Genomic DNA, 22,568 nt, shown 5'->3' with positions numbered 1-22,568 from the left:
TCGCATTACATTCATCCCCCACCATCTGGCCTGGGCTTGCAAAATCCTACCAACTGTCCTGGCTTGAGACAATTCACAACTCTTTAACCTAGGATTACCCCTATCTCTGGATCTGTAAAGACTGAATTACCTGCAAATGCTTGCACTCTAAGCATTGTCCGGCATCTTTGAATTTGTCGATATATATGTTTCTGGAACATACCTCTTCATTCACCTGAGGAAGGAGCAGCGCTCCGAAAGCTAATGTTTGAAACGAACATGTTGGACTTTAACCTGGTGTTGTAAGACTTCTTATTGTGTTTTCCTGGAAGGGGAAAAACACAAACAAGTGTTTCAACTGGCACCATGTGCACAGTCTGAGATAAAACTCACAGGAGATGGTGTCTGCTGAGATGGCAATTAGTTTCCATTATCTCTGCAAACACAGGAGATTACAGTTCAGTTTTTGCATTGCATCTCTTCCATTCATAGAATCATTGAATTTACAGTGCAGAAGGAGGCCATTCAGCCCATCGAGTCTGCACCCACCCCTACAAAGAGCACTCAATTCACGCCCATGTATTTACCCTATCACCGTAACCCAGTAACCTCCACTTAACCTTTTTTGGACACTAAGGGCAATTTAGCATGGCCAATCCACCTAACCCACACATCTTTGGACTATGGGAGGAAACCGGAGCACCCGAAGGAAACCCATGCAGACACGGGGTGAACGTGCAGACTCCCCACAGACAGTGACCCAGCTGGGAATCAAACCTGGGACCTTGGAGCTGTTAAGCAACTGTGCTTACCACTATGCTACCGGGCTGCCTTTGTGAAGTGCCTCTGTCTAAAGTTCCTTGACACCCTCCAGGTGTGACACTCCATGGTCTCTCGCTCGAGACTGAGTATAATCCACTCAGAAACCTTCCAGACAATTACTGAATTACATTCTCAGAAGTTACATTAACAGTAATCATTGGCTTGCACTTCTGTTTTTAAAAACACATGTCTTACTCAAAACTTCAAAACGTCTGTGAGTAATTTGGGGCTTCGATCCATTGTCATGACAGTAGTTCTAAATGCTAAGGGTTCTGTCTGTAAAGACATTAGTCACAATTTTCATCACTGGCAAAACATGGAGAGAAGATTTGTATTCATTGTCACGGATTTTACATGAAAATCAAAGTTAGAAAATGCCCATCACTTAAGCTAAGGTACCAAAAGTCAATTTCACCATCAAATGTGACTGCTACAAAGCTCAGGTTTGTTTTGTAATTGATCCAAACAGCTTAGGTTCAGGATAATGTCCATATTGCTCAATATCTGATTATAGAATTATTATAGAATTATAGAATTATAGAATTATTATAGAATTTTTTATAGAATTATAGAATTTACAGTGCAGAAGGAGGCCATTCAGCCCATCGAGTCTGCACCGGCTCTTGGAAAGAGCACCCTACCCAAGGTCAACACCTCCACCTTATGCCCAGAACCCAGTAACCCCACCCAACACTAAGGGCAATTTTGGACACTAAGGGAAATTTATCATGGCCAATCCTCCTAACCTGCACATCTTTGGACTGTGGGAGGAAACCGGAGCACCTGGAGGAAACCCACGCACACACGGGGAGGATGTGCAGACTCCGCACAGACAGTGACTCAAGCCGGAATCGAACCTGGGACCCTGGAGCTGTGAAGCCATTGTGCTACCGTGCTGCCATATTATATTATATTATAGCGTTTCCAAACTTGGATCCCTTGTGATCTGATTGGGATATTAAACCAGTTTGTGGCAGGGCAGGAGGTGGTAATGAGATTAAAATTACAATGCAAAACGTACCATCTTTGCACGAACATAAAAAAAATGGCAAAGACTCATGTGAGAAGCAGTCATGAGTGTAATGATGTACATAGGATCCTGGTGAAGATTTGATACGTATACGTGTATATATGTGTATATCTATATGTATATATTTATGGGTGGCATGGTAGCGCAGTGGTTAGTACAATTGCTTCACAACTCCAGGGTCCCAGATTTGATTCCCGGCTTGGCTCTGTGCAGAGTTTGCACATTCTTCCCGTGTCTGCGTATGCTTCCTCTGGGTGCTCCGGTTTCCTCCCACAAGTCACAAAAGATGTGCTGTTAGGTAATTTGGACATTCTGAAATCTCCCTCTGTGTACCCGAACAGGTGCCGGAATGTGGTGACTGGGGGCTTTTCACAGTAACTTCATTGCAGTGTTAATGTAAGCCTACTTGTGACAATACAGATTGTTATTATTACACAGTTCCGATGCTGTGCATATCACACAGAATAGCAGAATGTAACCAAAACAAAATCGCTTAACAGAAACACTGCTGCTTACTGACGCACTAGTTCCCTCTGCCTATAGCCCACCTCCCAACCCCCACTCCCAGTAGGTCTAACCCTCTATGTTATAAATGCCAACTCAACAGCATAGATTGACCAGATCTCAGATTTATTGATCTCTCCCAGCTAGAAAATTATCCACTAGAGTTTGGGTTGCATGAAGAGCTCACCAGTCAAAGCCACAGAACACCACCAAAGGAGTCCCTCGTTCCTTTGTCTTTCTGCCTGCCTCCTGTCAGAGCAATGACAAACTTATCACATTGTCTTATTCCCTTCCCATAAGCATCTTCTTTTTAAATTATTTCTTACATTTTTTCTTAAAAGTTGCAATATCTGTTCGTCTCAATGTCACGCAATCAGCTAAGCATTCCATGCTCCGACAGCCCCCAATGTGATGTTGTTTTAATCCATACTCTCCACATTAGCAGGCTTACTTAACTTTTTCAGGTCAGTCTCCTGATACTTAGGGTTGGGTTTGAAATGAGTTTCCATTCGCTATTCCAAAGTTTCTGCCCACATTTATTTGACTGACCATATGATGCTATGACATTTTGTCTTCAGCCAATTGTGCCCTGTACTGAGGTACCACCTCGGATTATGTGTGCACACTTGTGTGATATGTCCCATTTTGTCTCAGTGGCAAGAGTGATGATTGCTGATCGCTATTAACTTACTGATTCAGTGATGGTGGAGCACGCCGCGCGACTGGGGCCCATTGATAGAGGCCGCCCAGCGATCCTCCGCTCCCGATCTGCGGAGTTCCCGACGGCATAGAGCTAACCGAGTATTGCCCGTCGGGATGATGGAGTGGTGGTTGCGGACTCACTCCGCGACCTGGTAGGGGGCGGGGCCTTATAGACGGCGGAGGGTTAGATGCTCGGGCGTACAGCCGATCAAGGGGGTCTAATTTTTATGTCTGCCTCGGGTGGTCCGTGTCCGCCATGGAGCTCGGCGCGGCTGCTAGAGGCTGCCGCCGTGCGCACGCGCGGACTCAAAACCAGAAGTGCGGGGGCCCGTATCCACAGCTAAAACTGCATGAATTACTCTGGGTCTCTGCTAGCCCCCTGCAGGGCATTGAATTAGCTGTACTGTTTTCCAGGAATCTCTCGAGTAAAACGCCAGCGTTTTTAATGCTGGCGTGGGGACGTAGTCCCATTTTGGGAGAACCAGCCCATGATTCTATGGTAAAGTGAATTGCCCCTCCCATCAGGAAGCAATCCATTGTCCTTCGCCATGGAAATTTATGCATGGCAATGATTACGAGGAAATCCCGCTATCGGGACGCCATTTTGAGCAGGCAGCTCGCTAGCGAGGTCCCGCGGCTCGCCACGCCCCACATCGCAAATCAGCCCACCACCCCTTCTCCCCACTGCATCGCAAATCAGCCACGCACCCCAGGATATTTTGGGTCCCCCCTTCCCCCAAGGTGGTGGCCCACCCCGCCAGCCACCACAGAGACGCCCTACATCGGGAAAATCCCTCAGGAAAGAGCCTCTTATCACAAAGCCCCCTCAGAAAAGAGACCCTGTCAGGAAGACCCTAAGAAAGAAACCCCTGTTTGGAAGCTAGAGAGCAGACAAAGGCAGTGGGAAAAAATGACTGCTTTAACACTCACCTGGGCAATACACCTGCTGGCTCAGACAGAGGAAGCACCACATGTCAATTCCTCGAAAGAGAAAGCAATGACCTGTATTTAAACCCCCCAGATCCTTGAGCTGCAAGCCATTCATTCATTTCCCTTACCGGGCTGTGATTGACAGCTTCCACACACATAGCTGTGAGCCTTGCTTCATTCATCTTCCTGCATGGTTCAGTAACTCTGAAGTTCTGACCACAATGTTTACAAACATCAACCACTTCAAAAAGAGTTAAGTGCTGTAAATTTCCAGTTGAGCACTTCAAAATCACTCAAGTGTGAAGGAGGGTGATTGGAATGCACTTAACCCTCTTTCAAGGAATTGGCACGTGGTCCTTCCTCTGTGCCAGCAGGTGTATTGCCCAGAGTGTGACAACAATGCTTTTTTTCACTGCCTCTGTCTGAACTGTTCTCCAGCTTCCAGACAGGGGTCTATTTTCTGGGGGTCTCTGGGAGTGAGTCCTTTTCTTTAGGGAGTCTCTATGGGGGTCCCCCTATTTAGGGGTCTCCAGGGTGTCTCTGTATTTAGGGTGTTTCTTGGGGGAGGCTGTGGGGAGTGTCTTCTGGGGGTGGGGTGGGCAGGTCTAGCATTGTGGGGGGAGTGTGACCCGCGGATGGACTTTGGGAGCAACTCTCTTCCCACCGTGAAGTCCACTGCATCAGGGCCACGTTGGGAAACACCAGTAATAAATTACTCGGGCCTGGAGAATATGGTGCCCAGCCCGCTAAGTGAATGCAAATGGCTCAGTGAGACCCATTTGCATCCCCCCGTTGGTGCACTGGTGCGAACCCCGAAACTGCCGCCAGCGGGGAACCAAAGCCAATCCCGTGTTTACCCCAGACGCCCGATTCTTCGCCACAGTGGGAACCCTGCTCCCAGCGGTGGGCGGGCGGAGGAGTATCCAGGCCATTGAGTCCAGCAAAGGGGATAACAGGGAACTGAAGCATCATTTTCTAAAATGATGATTTCCACAAACCCTTTTTGATTGCTGGTCATATATATGTACTATACATATACTACTAATCCTTCATATATCCTGTGAATAGGCAAGCATATTTGTATCAATTAATCCACAAGTTGATTCATCTAGTTTTAATCCACAACCTCAGTTCCTACAATTTGTTAATTTTAAGCCAATGTTAATTCACACACAGTAATTTTGACTTTCGGTGCTCATGTGAAATGGACATTATCATATCAGCTGCGCTTTATACATCTCTCCGGCTTATCCCTTCCTGTGACTATGGGCACGATCTAACTGAATTGCAACAGAGTCCCTTGTTGAGCACGTTTATCTGGGTGTTTCCCGGTGCTTGCAGCGCCGAGAAAGACCACTCTATCGAATGGGAAGTTGTTGCAATCTGGGACCTCAGTGGGAAATGCCACGCCAAGGCCGCATTTACTCCCGTTTCCTGCACTGAGGAGTTCTGCTCGCCTCTCCCAACCCCAACCCTCACTTATAAGGGGGTTCTCAGGCCCCTACCCCCCCCCCCCCCCCCCCCCCCCCACTCCACCACATACGGGCAAGACAATCCTAGGCCTGATACCCAGTGTGGGCACAATGCCAGCCTGGCACCTTGGCATTGACAGCCTGGCAGTGCACCTGTCAGTGCCACCTGGGTGCCTTGGCAGTGTCAGGCTGGCACTCAGGTGGCATTGCCAGGGTTCCAGGCTGGCAGTGCCAAGTTCCCAGGTGGTAAGAGCAGTGCCAGGGTTCCACCTTGCCCAGAGGGCAATCACCTGGGGGCCTCTGACCCCTGGGAGACCCCCCCCCCCAAGTGCCGTCCCATCTGGTCCCCATTTGTGGGGACCAGTGCTGAATGGCGCTTGCCAAAATTCTCCAAAATGAAAGGGTTCGATCCCAGCGCTTCGGATGGAGCAGATGAGCTGCAGATTGGAGTGAGACTAGCTGTGCAGATTTGCCAAATACTGATCCCACCCACAATGGGCGGGATTCAGATTGCTATGTCTTGCGGGATCACGTCAGATCGAGCTTGGGTGGCAAGCCGGGTAGATCCCGGAAGAGGGTTCTCCCGGTATCTACCGGCCACGGTGCAATGCGGCCGGTAGATAGTGCCGTATAGTACAGGTGCAAATCAGCAGGGATATAAAAGGTTGCTTAAATACATCTCCACTTCGTTGTAAAACACCACTTGTAAATATTATTGGCAAGGACAAAAAAAATGCAAATATTCCAAAATACTGATATAGTATTTGTTCTCCTTTAAAACCTTACTGAAACAGAAAATGACATTAATTGTTGTATAAGTTACATACACCAAATGGATATTTGACTAACAACTAAAATTATCATTACTGTCAGCTGCATGTGTTAATAAATATAAAGCCTTCAATGTTTTTCAATGTAAATCTGTCTAGGTTATAATTTCTTCCATTTATAATCCTCAATCATCTTCATTAGCCCCCTTTAGGTTTCGGTTGCTGGGCTAATTTGGTTCAAGCACACTAAAATACTCAAGCAAGACTCATCTCATTAACGTAACTTATTTTGATTGACAGCCACACTGACTTAAACCTATTCATGATTTCTTCACCCTCTTTAGGGGCTGATTTAGCACAGGGCTAAAGAGCAGGCATTTAAAGCAGACCAAGGCAGGCCAGCAGCACAGTTCAATTCCCGTACCAGCCTCCCTGAACAGGCGCCGGAATGTGGCGACTAGTGGCTTTTCACAGTAAATTCATTTGAAGCCTACTTGTGACAATAAGCGATTCTCATTCTCTCTCTCTATCAGCACATTTTTTATGTCAGCCATATTCTGCTTGATACTTGCCCCATTGTTACAGAAATGTATCCCACAGTGACTTCCAACAAATTGGTCACCCATACTCGGTATTTGTTTTTTTCCATTTTACAAGATGTGGGCATTGCTGGCTAGGCCAGCATTTTTTGTACATTGCTAATTGTCCTTGAGAAGGTGGTTATGAGCTACCTCCTTAACCGCTGCAGTCCCTGTGGTGTAGATACACCTACGGTACTGTTCGCGAGGATGTTCCAGGACTTTGAACCAGCAACAGTGAAGGAATGATGATATATTTCCAGGTCAGGATGGTGAGTGATTTAGAGGGGTCCCCATGTATCTCTGCCCTTGTCCTTCTAGTTAGAAGTCTTACAACACCAGGTTAAAGTCCAACAGGTTTGTTTCAAACACTAGCTTTCGGAGCACTGCTCCTTCCTCAGGTGAAGGAGCAGTGCTCCAAAAGCTAGTGTTTGAAACAAACCTGTTGGACTTTAACCTGGTGTTGTAAGGCTTCTTACTGTGCTCATCCCAGTCCAACGCCGGCATCTCCACATCTTGTCCTTCTAGATAGTAGTCGTTGTGGGTTTGAATGGTGCTGCCTAAGGAACATAGAAACATAGAAAATAAGAGCAGGAGGAGGCTATTTGGTCCTTCGAGCCTGCTCTGCCATTCATTATGATCATGGCTGATCATCCGACTCAATAGCCTAATCCCATCTTCGTCCCATATCCTTTAATCCCCTTTGCCCCAGTGCTATCTCTAACTGCTTCTTGAAAACATAGTCGACGCAATTCCACTAAATAGGAACAAAGTCCCAGAGCAAACGCCTTTAGCGACGTGTTTCCCTGTGCTCGCAGCAGTGAGAAACATATGGCTAGAAACGTCACTTGCGTTAAATAAGGGGCCTCAATGGAGAACATATGGCCGAGACCACACAGAGCCCCGTTTTCTACACCGAGGAGTTATGCTCGCCGGAACTCCTCAGTATAACGAGAGATTGAGATGCCATTTTAAAATGGAGTCCCAATCTCCAAGGCCCCCGACGCGACCCACCAACCCCCCAAGCTCCAATGCACTATAGGAGGGTCCTCCGCCCCATCCCCGCATACCTCAAACACTTGCGCAAGACACCCCCGGCCTGATCTTCAGCACACAAAAAATGCCAGCTTGGCAGTGCCAACCTGGCACCCTGGCTGTGCCCATGCATGCTGGCAGTGCCACTCAGGCACATTGGCAGTGCCAGGCAGGCACACAGGTGGCACTTCCAGGGTGCAGCGATGGCAGTGCTTGGGTGCCCAGGTGGCACCAGCAGTGCCAGGGCACCACCCTGCCCAAAGGGCATGAACCTGGGATCCTCTGATCCCCTGGGAGACCCCCACGAGTGTCCTTTCATCTGGTCCCCATTGTGGATACCAGTGCTGAACGGCACTTGTCTGTCTTCTGAGGCAGACGAGTTATATCCCATGCCTCGGGTAACTATGGTAAGGCTAGTTGTCTCATTCTAATATGTAGATTTGCTAAAACGTGATCCCTCCCACAATGCGCGGGATTTACATTGCAACGTCTCACGAGATCACGATAGATCTCGCGCCGCGTTGCCAGCAGGTAGGGCCCGGGGGCGGGGGTCTCCCAGCTTTTATTGGCCACGTTGTGCTGCGGTGAACTGCTTTTTGGGTGCAGCATGGGTGTTGGATCGTGCCCACAATGTTTTGGCCTCAACTACTTTCTATGGCAATGAGTTCCACAGGCTCACCACTCTCTGGGTGAAGTTATTTCTCCTCATCTCTGTCCTAAATGGTCTACCCCGTATCCTCAGACTGTGACCCCTGGTTCTGGACACCCCCACCATCAGGAACATCCTTCTTGCACCTACCTTGCGTAGTTTGGGTTGAATTTTATAAGTTTCAATGAGATCCTCCCTCGTTCTTCTGAACGTCAGCAAGTACAATCCCAACCGATTCAATCTTTCCTCATATGCTAGTCCTGCCATCCTACCTTGGTAAGTTCCTGCAGTTAACCTTGTAGATGGTACATATGACTGCTACTGTTGATGGTGATGGTTGATGGTGGACTGTTTGTGGAAAGGGTGCCAATCAAAAGGGCTGCTTTGTCCTGGAATGTGTCAAATTTCTTGAGTGTTGTTTCAGCTGCACTCATCCAGGCAAGTGAAGAGTACTCCATCACACTCCTGATTTGTGCCTTGTAGATGGTGGACTAACTTTAAGGAGTCAGTAGCCATGAATTGCAGGTGAGATCTGATGATAGTGCATGTGCATGGAAAAGCATGCTACAGTGCGTGGTGTAGCCACCTGGGGTGGCCACGTCCCAATTACAAAATGGACACTTTGCAAAGAATGCAGGGAAAATGGACAATACTGAGAAAGCAAGCAGGTGCAAGGTTTGTCTGTTGATTGGAGCTGTAGCTCCCAGACAAGACCGATACTGCAAAGCCATTACCATACTAATGAGCCATCTCCGGGGACAAAAGAGAAACATTTAGGTAAACGATACTAAAGCAGACACCCCGGCGCCAGAGGAGACGAGAACAAAGCAGGCCAACGGCCACCTAGGACACGCCCAGCAATCAGGGCACCCACCCCTTTATTGGAGGAAATCGATACCGATGATCAAGATGCAGTCCAATTAATTGGGCCCAAGTTCAAGGCCCGCCCAAAAGCGTGCAAAGCCCCATTTGGGTATAAGAAGAAGCCCCCAAGAGAGAATCGCTCTCTTGACCTTGGCTCTCAGCGACGAGAGGCCTGCCTAGCAGCTGCACCAGAACAAGTAAGTCCAAAGTCACCACACGCTACGAGATAGGCGCTCCTAGCTACCATTCCATACCAGCTCGACCCCAGAAGCCTCAGAACCGGGCAACAGCCATTGTTCCTCTGACTGAGTGGGCGCCCGAAGCTAAGTATAGGCTTTAGTAGTAGTGATAGTTTAGTTGGTAGAGGTTGTGCATGAGTATAATTGACTGTGTGTGTAAATAAATGAGCATTGATTTCGAACTTACTAACTGGTGTATCGAGTCTTTGATCAGTATTTGGTTTTGAACCTTGTGGCAGTATCGAAAGATACCCGGCGACTCTTGAGCAAACGTAATTAGAATTAAGGAAGGCGAGCATATTAACCGCCATAAACAGAGCCAAATAAAGAGCGAACACAACGAGCAACAGTGGACAATAACTTACCATCGGCATAGCCATAGGATTCCTAGCATCTGCCCTGCTCTTGTAGCCACAGTATTTATGTAGCTAGTTCAGTTCATTTTCTCATCAATGGTAACCCCCAGGATGTTGATGGTAAGTTATTGCCCACACAATGCAGGACACTTTGGCACGCACATGCGCTGTCACCAAATCCTATCTGCAATTCATGGTCACTGAATCAGACCCATTGCTTTCTGCATTTTTGCTCTGCACTGCTCAGAGAACGTGCAGTCCAGGGATGGACTGGCCCCTAGATAACTCTGAACCATAAATGGCAATTTAATTGTTGGCGCGTATGATGTACCATCAATTGGTCGCGAGACACGATGAAGGTCCAAACTTAGGCTTTAATCAGCTAGATGTTAGCCCGGTGGTCGACTACAGTGAAAGGCCGACCGCCGGGAACTCTGGGTACTTATACCCCACCTCGGAGGAGGGGTCTACTTGCCTCTCGACCAATTGGTGAGCAGTCACATGACTAGTCCCAGCCAATCAGCCAGGAGGCACATGACCAGCCAGAGACAATGGGAAACCAGTGCTCTGCACCAATGGCAGTGCTTGTATTCATACCACCACAGCGTACACTTGGACTGACCACCCAAATGTCTGTCTCCTTAAAGGTCACTGGGTTTACAGAGACCATATGGAAGGACGTGCATTCCTGCAAGCGCATGTAAAATTCCCCTTTAACGGAACAAGGAATTTAAGCCCCTATCCCTCTCTGCTGGGGCAGAAAATCAGTGAAACCTACAGCACAGGTGGAAGCCATTCCACGTGTTATATCGATACTGACTCTCAGGGACAGCAGTTGTGCTTCAGTCCATATTCTGTCTGTTGTCTGTAAACACACGACTCAATCAGACTGACCTGCGGAAGAAGAATGGAACTCACAGCTTCTCAATACAAGAGCATTCTTACAACTCTGATGCTGCAGTTACGAGGGCTCCTGAATTATACCAGCAATTTATTGTGATCCAGATACTCCCTGTAAAAAAAGGCCAGTATCTCGTTGAGTTTCTTTTGATGTGGAAAAAAATACTTAATTCACACCATACTTCTGATCTTCACTACAATTTAAATTACTAGACCACTTACCAGTGAAAATTATTTTTTTGTTCCATCCTATTTACTTTTAATGTTATATTGATGGTAGTGTATTACAGAATTATTAAAGATTGCTTTAGAGAGCAGATAATTTATTTTACATAAACCGACTGACACTTATTAATATTCATAAAGCTAACCCAACTATTATTGTTAGGGTGTTCAGACAAGCATGTAACGACATTAATAATCTCAGCAACAAAAAATTGTGCCATTAATATTCATAGGATTTGTAATTCATGGATTTGCTAAAGTCTCAGTCTGGCCTTTTATTTTTCTAATTTGTCTCTAACATGTTCCCTTCGGCAAGCTGCAGCTTAAACCCTCAGACACATCTTGGATCCTAGTTATGCTGCCACGAGGAAGCAAAGGCGATAACATTAGGCAGAAAACACAATAGGATCAGGTGGGCCTCTAGTTTTACACCTCGACAGAATGACGCTCGTCACAGAGAGTAAAATTGGACAGGGATATAAAACCAGCGTTGCACCTGATCTTGGAATTTTCCAGATAGGCGACTCAGGTTAAATTTGCCTCTTAAGTCTCGATTAAAAATTTATTTTCCTGCCCGCCCCTCCTGCCCACACCCAGAAGCTTTGCCCTCGCTGCCTCCTCCCACCAATCCAACTCATGTGTCCCATTGTATTCATCTATAAGCCAATTTTATGATCGTTTTCCAGGCACCAAGGCATGTGTCCGATGCCAGTTTAACGAGAAAGGTTTAATTCTGGGTTAAACGAAAATAATCCAGAGAAAAAAGTGGATCTCTCTCAGGATAATAACTCGAGTCAGTCATCCAAAGCTTGATCCTCAGAGCGCTATGTAGAAGGTGACACCAGGCCACTCACCCACAAGCTTTGGAGATGCAACCAGCAATACCTTCTCTTTGCACCCAGGAAACCTCTTCCTATCAGAAGAAGGTGACCTTAGAGCATGAATCCTATAAGGTGCCAACCTCCTCTTGTGATCATGACCTTTGTACCCTCTTCCCTACCCTCTTCATTCTTCATTTCCTCCATAAATGTAGCGCCGTATGCATTATTAACTGGCTTTTTAATCATATTACCGTCAAACATTTGTTGACAAGCTCCCCCAGGCCCCTCTCTTGTTGCATTCTCTTCAAAGTTGGATCACTTAGCTTGCACTGCCTGTCCTCATTCTTTTCACTAAAATGTAGCATCAGTACTCTGCGGCATTGATTTTCATCTGCCATGCGCCCACTCCACCAAACTATGCCCTCTTAAACATTATTACTAGTTTTCGTAGACCACAAATGAACCGAGTAGATTTAAGAAAACTTGGTTCATTAACACGAAGAGCAGGATTCTCCAAACCTGTGGCAGAGTTCACACGCCGTCGTAAACGCTGTCGCGTTTTACGATGGCGTGAATGGTCCGCTCCCACAACTAATTCTGGCCCCTCCAGGGGGCCAGCACGGCACTGGAACGGTTCGCACCTCTCCAGCTGCAGATCCCGGCGCGAACTGTGCGCCGCGGGATCCGCACATGCGCAGTTGCGCCGCTGCCAAGGAGGACATGCGCAATGGCACCGGCGTCAACCCGCGTATGTGCAGTGGCCTCCTTCAACGCACCGGCCCCGACGCAACATGGCGCAGGGCTACAGGCTACAGGTAGGAAAGGAGGCACCCAGCCACAGAGGCCGGCCCGCCGATTGGTGGGCCTCCATCATGGCCCAGGCCACAAGAGAAGCCCCCCCCAGGGTAGGATCCCCCCCCCCCACCCCACAAAGGCTGCCACCAACCCTTCAACGCTGAGGTCCCACCGGCCCAGAGCAGGTTAGAACGGCGCCGGCGGGACTCGGCTTTTTTCTTACGGCCGCTCGGCCCATCCGGCTGGAGAATCGGTGAGCCGGCTGCATAGAGCGGCCCGCGACCGGCGTTGCGCCAACCACACCAGCGCCAATGGCGCCGATTCTCCGCTCTGTGGAGAATCGTGTGCCGCCGTCGGGGCGATGTGGCCCGATTCGCCCGGCCCGCCGGCAATTCTCCAACCCCGCGCGGGGTCGGAGAATCCCGCCCACAATATTATTTACAGTATACACCAGATCACAGGTGGGTCTGAACCGTCGGTGCTATATCTGGCCGACTTTCATAGGGTAAGCCGTCCCTTAGCGGGGGAACCCGTATTCAGCAAGACTCACATGGAGGTTGATTCAGTGTCGGGGTGGAGAATCCGTTTTGGCGCCAAAATTGGGAGCGGCGCCGGTTTTTAAATTCTCCGCCCCCTGAAAAGCGACGTACTCTAGGAGTACGCTGCGCCGATTATCCACCGCCTCAGGCCGTTGCCTGAGGCCCGGCCCGCACTGCTCCGTCCCTGACCGGCCAAACTCCTGATAGCGCGGGTTATGTGCGCTCACATCATCCGGGAAGCTCATGTGGCAGTTGCGAACTCAGTCCGGGTCGGGCGGGGGGGTGGGGGGGGGGGGGGGGGGGGGGGGGGGGGGGTCGGGGGGGGTGGGGGGGTCTTAATCTGGGGCTTGAGGCAATGTGGGCGGGTGGTCCAGGGCGCACGAGCGGCCAATGGGGCGCACTACTTTGGCGGTCCAGGTCCGCGGGCTGAGTCCGCCATGGAGCACGGCCTTACAGCGTGGACATGTGCGACCTCTGAACCGCGTAAAAGACCACCATTTTCATGCCGGTGTGGACTTAGTCTCCAAAATAAAGAATTCAGTCCCTAATTCTCTATAAAGTATACCAGTCACCTCCTTAATATATGCTCCAATTGCAGCCTGGGTATTACAGAGGCCCTTGAACACGGTTGGGTCTTTCACAGCCACAGAGGGAGCAGCTATGAATTATATGAAGAGGGTAGTTTACGGTGGCGGGGTGGCACAGTGACACAATTGTTAGCACTGCTGCCCCACGGCGCCGAGGATCCAGGTTCAATCCCGGCCCCGGGTCACTGTCCATGTGGAGTTTTCACATTCCCCCATGTCCACGTGGATCTCACCTACCCAAAGATGTCAGTGTACGTGGATTGGCCATTCTAAATTGCCCCGTAATTGGAAAAATTAGAAAGAAATGATACAATCTGTGGTGACAGGTCTGTTATTGCTTCTTTGGTGAAGTCTCCATCTACGCATCTTTTAACTAATGTCCTCACTGGATGTGTGTTGGGGGGGTGCAGGGAAGTGCAAATATTTGGTGGAATCTACCTCCATAAGTGCTCCTTTGATGTTCTTCCTCTTCCATGATCATGGCCAAACAGGCATATCCACAGGGAATGTCACAGTTCATAGAATCCCTACCATCCGTGCAGAATGAGGCCATGCAGCCCATCGCATCTACACTGTTCCGCCGAAAGAACGCCATACCCATGCCCACTCCCCCGTCCTACCCCTGTGACCCCATAACCCCACCTAACCTTTGGACGTTGAGAGGCAATTTTCTAGCATGAACAGCCCACCTAACCTTCACACCTTTGGACGGCTGGGTGGAAGGAAAAGCTCCCAGTGCTCTCCCACATCCACAGACAATCAGAAGCAAGTCCCAGACCATGTAGACAGAATACAGAAAAAGGAAATCACTCCAAATAACTCCATTGGCTGCTGTCCCAATCATTGCTCAGCCAGTCAGCAATTTTCAGATTCAAGAAGTCATCACTTTCGCCAGGCTCGGCTTTTCTCGGGAAAAGCTGCTTTCTACCTTTATATCATTCCAACCTAACCCTTGTGCATTATAAGCATAAAGCCAGGAAATTCATTTCATTAGCATTGATCTTCATTAGCATATATTTAAATACAGCATCCCAGTTGGCAGCTTCTTTCGAACAGAGAGCAATAAACAAGATAATTGGCAAAGAGGTGTGGGCCAAAAATGAAATAGAAGACAATAAAACACACCATTCCAAATCAGCTGAAAAGCAACATTTCATAGAAATGCCAAACATTTTATTCACCAACCCTTACTGCAATATAGGAAAAAAGAATTGTCTGGTATTTATAACGGATAGGCTTGCAGACCGCGAAGGTGCAAACAAACAAGAGCTTTATTGGAAAGGTGTTCACTACAGACTGTTAGGCCAGGCTGCCCGTTTGCCTGTGCAAATGGCCGATGACACCATCAATATGTAATGTGGTCGAGCTCTAAAAGTGACCTTGTCCCCACTTGGAACAAACATGAATACGAGATACCCCCCTCCACCTTTACATTTGAGGTTCCTGCAGTGAAACACAATATAACATTAACAATCAAAATTTACAATATGAACAATCAGAGCCAGGTCCCGCCGGTACAGACTTTGTCTAATTCATGCTGGCAGGACTGGCCGAAAACGGGCGGGCGGCCGCACGGCCCATCGGGGACCGTAGAACCGCCGGGGGGGGGGGGAGGGGTACTGCCAGCGGCCCCCGACCGGCGCGGCACGATCCCCACCCCCGCCAAAACACCGGTGCCGGAGAATTCGGCAGCCGGCGTTGGCGGGACGGGATTCATGCCGCCCCCCCCCCCCCCCCCCGCGATTCTCCGACCCGGCAGGAGGTCGGAGAATCCCGCGCCAGGTGTCTGCGTTTTCGTGTTGACTGCAACAGCTGGGGCGGGATTCTCCGCCGGCGTAATTCTTCATTCTGCCGGTGCCCAGGGATTTCCTGACGGGCGGGGCTGCCCCACAATGGGAAACCCCATTGACCGACCGGCATAGCCGAGAATCCCGCCAGCGGGTAGGGGCAGAAATGTGGCGCGGCGGGGCAGAGAACCCAGCCCTTGGTGTTTTTGGTTTAGTTTTGCCGCCGTCCGTAGTTGTCTCAACCGGAGTCAGCGTGGTGTTTGGAGGTTGCCTCAGAGTTGAAGTGTCTTCAACTGGGGTACAGTCTTCCACAGTTGTTTCTGGTATTGTCAGCTTCCCAGGAATGTCTAGGTCTTCATTTGGCACAGTTTGTTGCGGATTCTCGGTTGACTCTGTCTCTGACAAGCTAGTTGTAGTTGCTAAAAGTTGATCAGCGTGTCTCCTACACATAACATCATGTCGAGTGTGAAGAGTGTAGAAGACAGATCCTGTGTGTGCCAAGACGATGGCAAGCATCCACTTCTCACTGGTGATACTGCTCCTTGCCAATACTTCCTGACCTTTCTGAAAACACGGCATTTAGCCCTGCTCTCACGTAGCAAAACTTGACATTACTTTCTTCTCAACAATTTCTCGTAGATGGTTTCAACAAATCAAACACTGTGCATAACTGACCTTTTACTATGAATGATGTCGGGCAACTTTGGGTTGTCGAATGTGTTGTACCTGTATGTCATCAGGAATTGTCCTAGTTGGCAGGAACCCCCAGGCGAGACAGCAGTCGGAGGGCTGCAGGATGCCAGGACCCATCTGGGTCCCAGCCTGATGCTGAGCCTGTGGAAGAGGTCATTCCGGAACTGATGGAGATGTTAGCAGCTGGGACATTCAGAGGGAGATGTCAGCGACACTCCAGCAGATCCATAGCTACTTGTTTGAGTCCCAGAGGCTACAGGTGCAGGGGATGGTGCCGGCAATGAGGCAAACACTGCTAGGGTGGCGACATCAGTGGAGAGCCTGGTGCGTGACGTCGGCACCATGAATGAAGGTGTCCAAGGCATTGCGCAGTCAGTAACGGCCATGGCTGTGGGTCTCGGCAGTATGTCTGTCTCACTGGGGGACGTTACCCAGCACCAGGCCAACCGGATGAGGTTCTGGGGACATGTCCAGCTCTCAGATGGGCATGGCCAAGGCGCTGTGGCTTGTCACGGTCACTGAGGAGCACCGCTGAGAGCGTTAACACCATAGTGCAGACCATCGGGACCATGGGGTGGCAATGGTGGCCATCAACACTCCCGAGTTCTACCCCTCTGATGAGGCTGCATCGCGCAGTCAGCACACGGGACAGGCTGGCACGGCTATGCATGTGCTGTCGACAAGTGAGCCGGGGCCCTTTGGCTCAGAGTCCCCAGAGGATGCCTGCCAGGGGCATCGAGGGCCAGGGGACGAGTTAAGCAGCTGACTGCCTCCACCTAAGATGTACATCCATTGGTGCCAGCTCTTAGCCGCTTGAGCGGAGAATTCCACCCCAGAGCTTTATTGGAAAGGTGTTTACTCTATAAGCTGTTCGGATAGACTGCCCATTTGCCTGTGCAAATGGCCGATGACTCTCAAAATGACCTTGTTCCAACAAGGCACAAGCATGATTACACAACTTCTACTTAGCTAGTACTTCACAACTACAAGTATGCAAAAGAGGTTTACATCGAATAAAATGCTTTTGAAGTGTAGTCACTGTTGTAAGGTTACTGTAATAACTGTTGAGTGACACCATTCACATTTTAATTCTACAACTGGATACCCAATTGCACAATTCATTGGAATCAAGCACTCTGATTGGACACACGGAGCTTAAAATTTTCAAAGTTGGCCCAAAATCTGAATGTTCATGAAATCCCGACTTTGATCCCTCAACCTTTTCGGGAAACAAATGGCACTTGACATTCGGGAACTGTTGTTTCTTCCCTGATGTATGGCAGCATTTGGAAATCGCAGCAAACATTTTGTGGCTTGGTGTCAGCAGAAGTCGTATTGACTGGAAGTGGTAGGTCGGAGCCTGTTTTTTATTAATGTTATTTTCTTTGCCAGCAGTGGATGGGCAAGGTCTGCTTCAATATTGCTCGGCATCTGTCTATTTCCAATGCCATGTCGTGGAGGTTTGGTCTGTGTTGGGTGGTGCTTTTGGCTAAAGACTGTCTCCACAACCTCCAGTGAGATTAAATGTTCTGCAGTAGCTGTGGGACTGGCAAGATATTCCAAAGCTTCTGAACAATGGATCAGTTAATGATCTAAATAAAAAGAAATGCTTATGGTTATTTGGATGTTTGTTTGTTTAATATTTAATATTTGAATTAAATTTATTCTGTTTGCTGTCAGTCATCTGTTGCCAATGCAGGATAGTGTGAAGTCTAATGGATTTTGATATTAAGTGGTAGAGAACATACGTTAGCTTCCAAATGAGCCTTCTCTGAAGTCACCATTTGGACATTGTTGGTTGCAGGCAGGATGTAGGTCGAATCACTCAGAGTCACTTTTGCTAGTGACAGTATCATAAGAACATAAGAACAAGGAGTAGGAGTTGGAAATTCAGCTCCTCAAGCCCTCTCCTAGCCATTCAATACGATCAGGGCTGATCTCCACCTGGCCTCAACTCCACTTTCCTGCCCGTTCTCCATAACCCTTCAACCCACAACTAATTAAAAATCTGTCCATCTCCTCCTTCGGTTTACTCAAAGTCCCGGGATCCAATGCACTCTGGGGTAGTGAATTCTACCGATTCAGGGCCCTTTGAGAGAAGTGGTTTCTCCCCATCTCTGTTTTAAATCTGTTACCCCTTATCTTAAAACTATGATGTCTTGTTCTAGATTGCCCCACAAGAAGAAGCATCTGCTCTAAGTCGACTTTGTCGATCCCCTTTAGCATCGTTATGGCTCAAATATTCGCATTCCTTTAAACTCGAGAGAGTATGGGCCTAAACTGCTCAATCTCTCTTCATAAGGCAACCCATTCATCTCTGGAATCAATCTAATGAATCCCCTGAATTACTTCATCCTTCCTCAAATAAGGGGACCAAAACTATACGCAGTACTCCAGGTACGGTCTCACCAATGCCTTGTAGAGTTGCAGCAGCACGTTCCTACTTTTATTCTCTATTCCTTTAGCAGTAAATGCCCGAATTCCATTTGCCTTCCTCATTCCCTGCTGTCCCTGTATGCTTTATTTCTGTGATTCATGCGCGAGGACACCCAGATCCCTCTGCACTGAAACACTCTAAAGTTTCTCTCCATTTTTCCAACCAAAATGGATAACCTCACACTTATCCACCTTAAACTCCATCTGCCAAATTTTGGCCCACTCCTTACTTCCTTATTTTGTCATTGCAACAAAAGTATCAAAAAAAAAATCAACCCTGGATCTCCCAGGTAGTTCACCTTATCCATACATGCCCTCCCGACCAGAATGCAATAAATGGCCCAGGGTGGCAAAGAACACCAAAACTATTTACAATAATAGCTTCAAATAAAAATGAGACAGATCATGTCAAATAAAAGGCCAAACAAGGTTTTATTATTTAATTTGCATGCAGAATCAGGAACATTCAGTGCGTTAAGTCCCACTCTTGATGCCGGCCTCACATACAATTACTTAAAGCCATGATATCAAATAAAACCTCTGAATAAAGCCCTTGTAATGACTTCGGCAGAACGATAATTCAGTTTTCCAAACCCGGCTCCAATGGAATACTAATGACAAGCTCCCACATGCACATACACGTAAGAGGATGGAGATGGGTGAGAAAGAGTTATTACTGGAAAACTAATGTTTGTTTCCAAGTAGGAACATGGCTTGACGTGACATCCCATGACATGTCCTACAGACTTGTGAACCTATTACACATACTGGGATTCAATGTCAAAGTAATGTAACTTTGTACAAATGGTCAAGTGTCAGTGAAAATACTGAGCAGATCTGAGTGAGAACAATTAATTTCTCCCCGAAGTCATGTATCCTACCCAGTTATATTTCCTTTTTATCTAATTCTTTTTGAGTACCCAACAAGGATTCTGCAAAGAAAATGCACAAGGCAAATTTTGAAATGGGATGTTCGAGGCCTTCTGAATCAAAGGTGTCACTAATTGGTTGTACTGACCACAAACCATGGTTCCTGTGAATGAAACCCTTCTGGTAAAATGTAACCTATGTAATACACTTCCAGTATACATAACGTTCACCATCCCTATTCACTGCCAGAGGTCTTCATCCAAAGAAAAGGCGAGAAGAACGCTTATTAGTATTCAACAATATCTTCAAAGACAATGTTGGTTACATATCCTTCATTAAAAATTCACTCATTGTTGAAATCAAAGGTCCTGAAATTAAGCCAGATGACAAGATTATGAAAATATTTAATACATTCATCTGAAATTTTTCCCACCGCTACATTAACCAGCTTCAGGTAGTCCACAGAAATAGGAGAAAGAGGACATCAAGAAGACATCAAGATGCTAGTATTTCACTATATCACTAACTCCTACCGCAAAACTCTTTTGCCAGAAGCATTTCAACCTATGTCACATCCTTTGACAACTCATTGGTATGCCATAAGCAACAACAAGTTAAATGACCAGTTTTAGTCTGAGAAAGGGGTGAGGTTGGCCTTAAACATGCTCCGAAGCCAGCTTAACAGGACCATGGTTTAACACTGGGCTGGTTTAGCACAGGGCTAAATAGCTGGATTTTAAAGCAGACCAAGGCAGGCCAGCAGCGCGGGTTCAATTCCCGTACCAGCCTCCCCGAACAGAATGTGGCGACTGGGGGCTTTTCACAGTAACTTCATTTGAAGCCTACATGAAATGAAATGAACATCGCTTATTGTCACAAGTAGGCTTCAAATGAAGTTACTGTGAAAAGCCCCCAGTCGCCACATTCCGGCGCCTATTCGGGGAGGCTGGTACGGGAATTGAACTGTGCTGCTGGCCTGCCTGGGTCTGCTTTCAAAGCCAGCGATTTAGCCCTGTGCTAAACCAGCCCCAGTGTTAAACCATGATCCTGTTAAGCTGGCTTCGGAGCATGTGTGACAATAAGCGATTTTTATTTCATTCATTTTCATAGCGTGTGAGTAACAACATGCCGTGGGTGCTCCACTGAAGTGCCAGTTCTATGCTATGTTGGTCTGATGTGAGATTGACTTTGACTTCGCATAAACCCATATTCCAGTGAATTAAACTGCAATTTCAGAGCCGATGTTTTCGTTCAGATGCAAATGTTCAGAAGATGTGACCCATTGTTTAGGAGTATTTAAAGAAACTGCAATCGAGAAAAGTTATGCAAATCAACAAATGCGTCAAACTTCAACTTCGTGGGGTAATTCTCCGCCCCCCCAATGGGTCGGAGAATCGATGCCATCAGTGCCGGCGTGGTCAGCATGGTGCCGGTCGAGGTATGCGCCGACTCTCCCGCCTGGGTCGGCACAGGGCAGTGCGCCGATTCTCCGGCCCGGGCCGACACAGGGCGGTGCGTCGACTCTCCGGCCCGGGCCGACACAGGGCGGTGCGCCGACTCTCCGGGCCAGGCCGACACAAGGCGGTGCGCCGACTCTCCGGGCCAGGCCGACACAAGGCGGTGCGCCGACTCTCCGGGCCAGGCCGACACAGGGCAGTGCGCCTATTCTCCGGGCCGGGCCGACACAGGGCGGTGCGCCGATTCTCTGGCCCGGGCCGACACAAGGCGGTGCGCCGACTCTCCGGCCCGGGCCGACACAGGGCGGTGCGCCGATTCTCCGGCCCAGATGTGCTGAGGAGCCGTCACAAAAACTCCGAGTCCCGCCGCCGCCGTTCTAACATCCTCTGAGGGGCAGGACCTCGGCGTTGAAGGGTCTGGGGGCAGCCTGTGTGGTGTCCGACCGCGGGGGTGGAGTGGGGGGGGGGGCTCCGTAATGGCCTGTTCCGCAATCAAGGCCCACCGATCGGCGGGCCGGCCTCTCTGGCTGGGGGCCTCCTTTCCTCCGCGCCGGCTCCTATAGCCCTGCGCCATTTGGCGTCGGGACCGGTGGGGGGAAGAAGGCCACTACACATGGCGCCGGTCCAACTGCACATGCTTGGACCCCGCGGCACCGGGTTCACGTCGGGATCGGCAGCTAGAGCGGCATGGGCCGCTCCAGCACCATGCTAGCCCCCTGTGGGCTGGAGAATGGGGTCCCAGAAGGGCGCCGACGCCGGAGTAAAACACTCCCATTTTTACGCCGCCATCGACACTTAGCCGCCCAATAAGAGAACGTTTTTATCATTCTAACTCAAGAGACTCTACAGATATCCATTAGGTCATTGGACAAGGCTGGACATCATTGACATTCATTCCCATTGCTCGAGATAAACAGTGCCTCGGAAAGCAGCAATCATTGTGAATTACACCACACCAGCGGGATTTGGATAGGCTGAGTGAGTGGGCATGTTCATGGCAGATGCAGTATTATGTGGCGGGCCGGTGGCACAGTGGTTAGCACTGCTGCTTCACAGAGGCAGGGAACCGGGTTCGATTCCCGGCTTGGGTCACTGTCTGCGCTGAGTCTGCACGTTCTCCCCGTGTCTGCGTGGGTTTTCTCCGGGTGCTCCGGTTTCTTCCCACAAGTCCCAAAAGATGTGCTTGTTAGGTGAATTGGACATTCTGAATTCTCCCTCAATGTGCCGGAGTGTGGCGACTTGGTGATTTTCACAGTAACTTCATTGCAGTGTTAATGTAAGCCCACGTGTGACACCAATGAAGATTATTATTATTTAATTATTATAAATGTGAGGTTCTCCGCTTTGGTAGCAAAAATAGGAAGGCAGATTATTATTTGAATGGGTGTAAGCTCGAAGGTACAGCAGATAATAAAGAAGGCAAATAGTATGTTGACCTTCAGAGTGAGAGGATTTGAGTTTAGGAACAGAGATATTTTACTGCAGTTGTACAGGGCATTGATGAGCCCACACCTGGTGTATTGTGTGC

The 22,568-nt window shown here is 48.6% G+C and overlaps 1 long non-coding RNA gene across 1 annotated transcript in view; it reads right to left on the bottom strand.

Annotated features, from left to right (window-relative positions):
- Positions 1-16,545: 16,545 nt before the first annotated feature.
- Positions 16,546-22,568, bottom strand: part of LOC119969653 — a 152,877-nt gene continuing 146,854 nt past the window's right edge. The window contains exon 6 of the long non-coding RNA XR_005461439.1: positions 16,546-17,869. This is a non-coding gene — a long non-coding RNA (uncharacterized LOC119969653). The remainder of the gene's footprint in view (positions 17,870-22,568) is intronic.

This window comes from Scyliorhinus canicula, chromosome 7, assembly GCF_902713615.1.
Source record: "Scyliorhinus canicula chromosome 7, sScyCan1.1, whole genome shotgun sequence".
NCBI lineage: Eukaryota > Metazoa > Chordata > Chondrichthyes > Carcharhiniformes > Scyliorhinidae > Scyliorhinus > Scyliorhinus canicula.
This window is presented reverse-complemented; position numbering and strand designations above follow the sequence as displayed.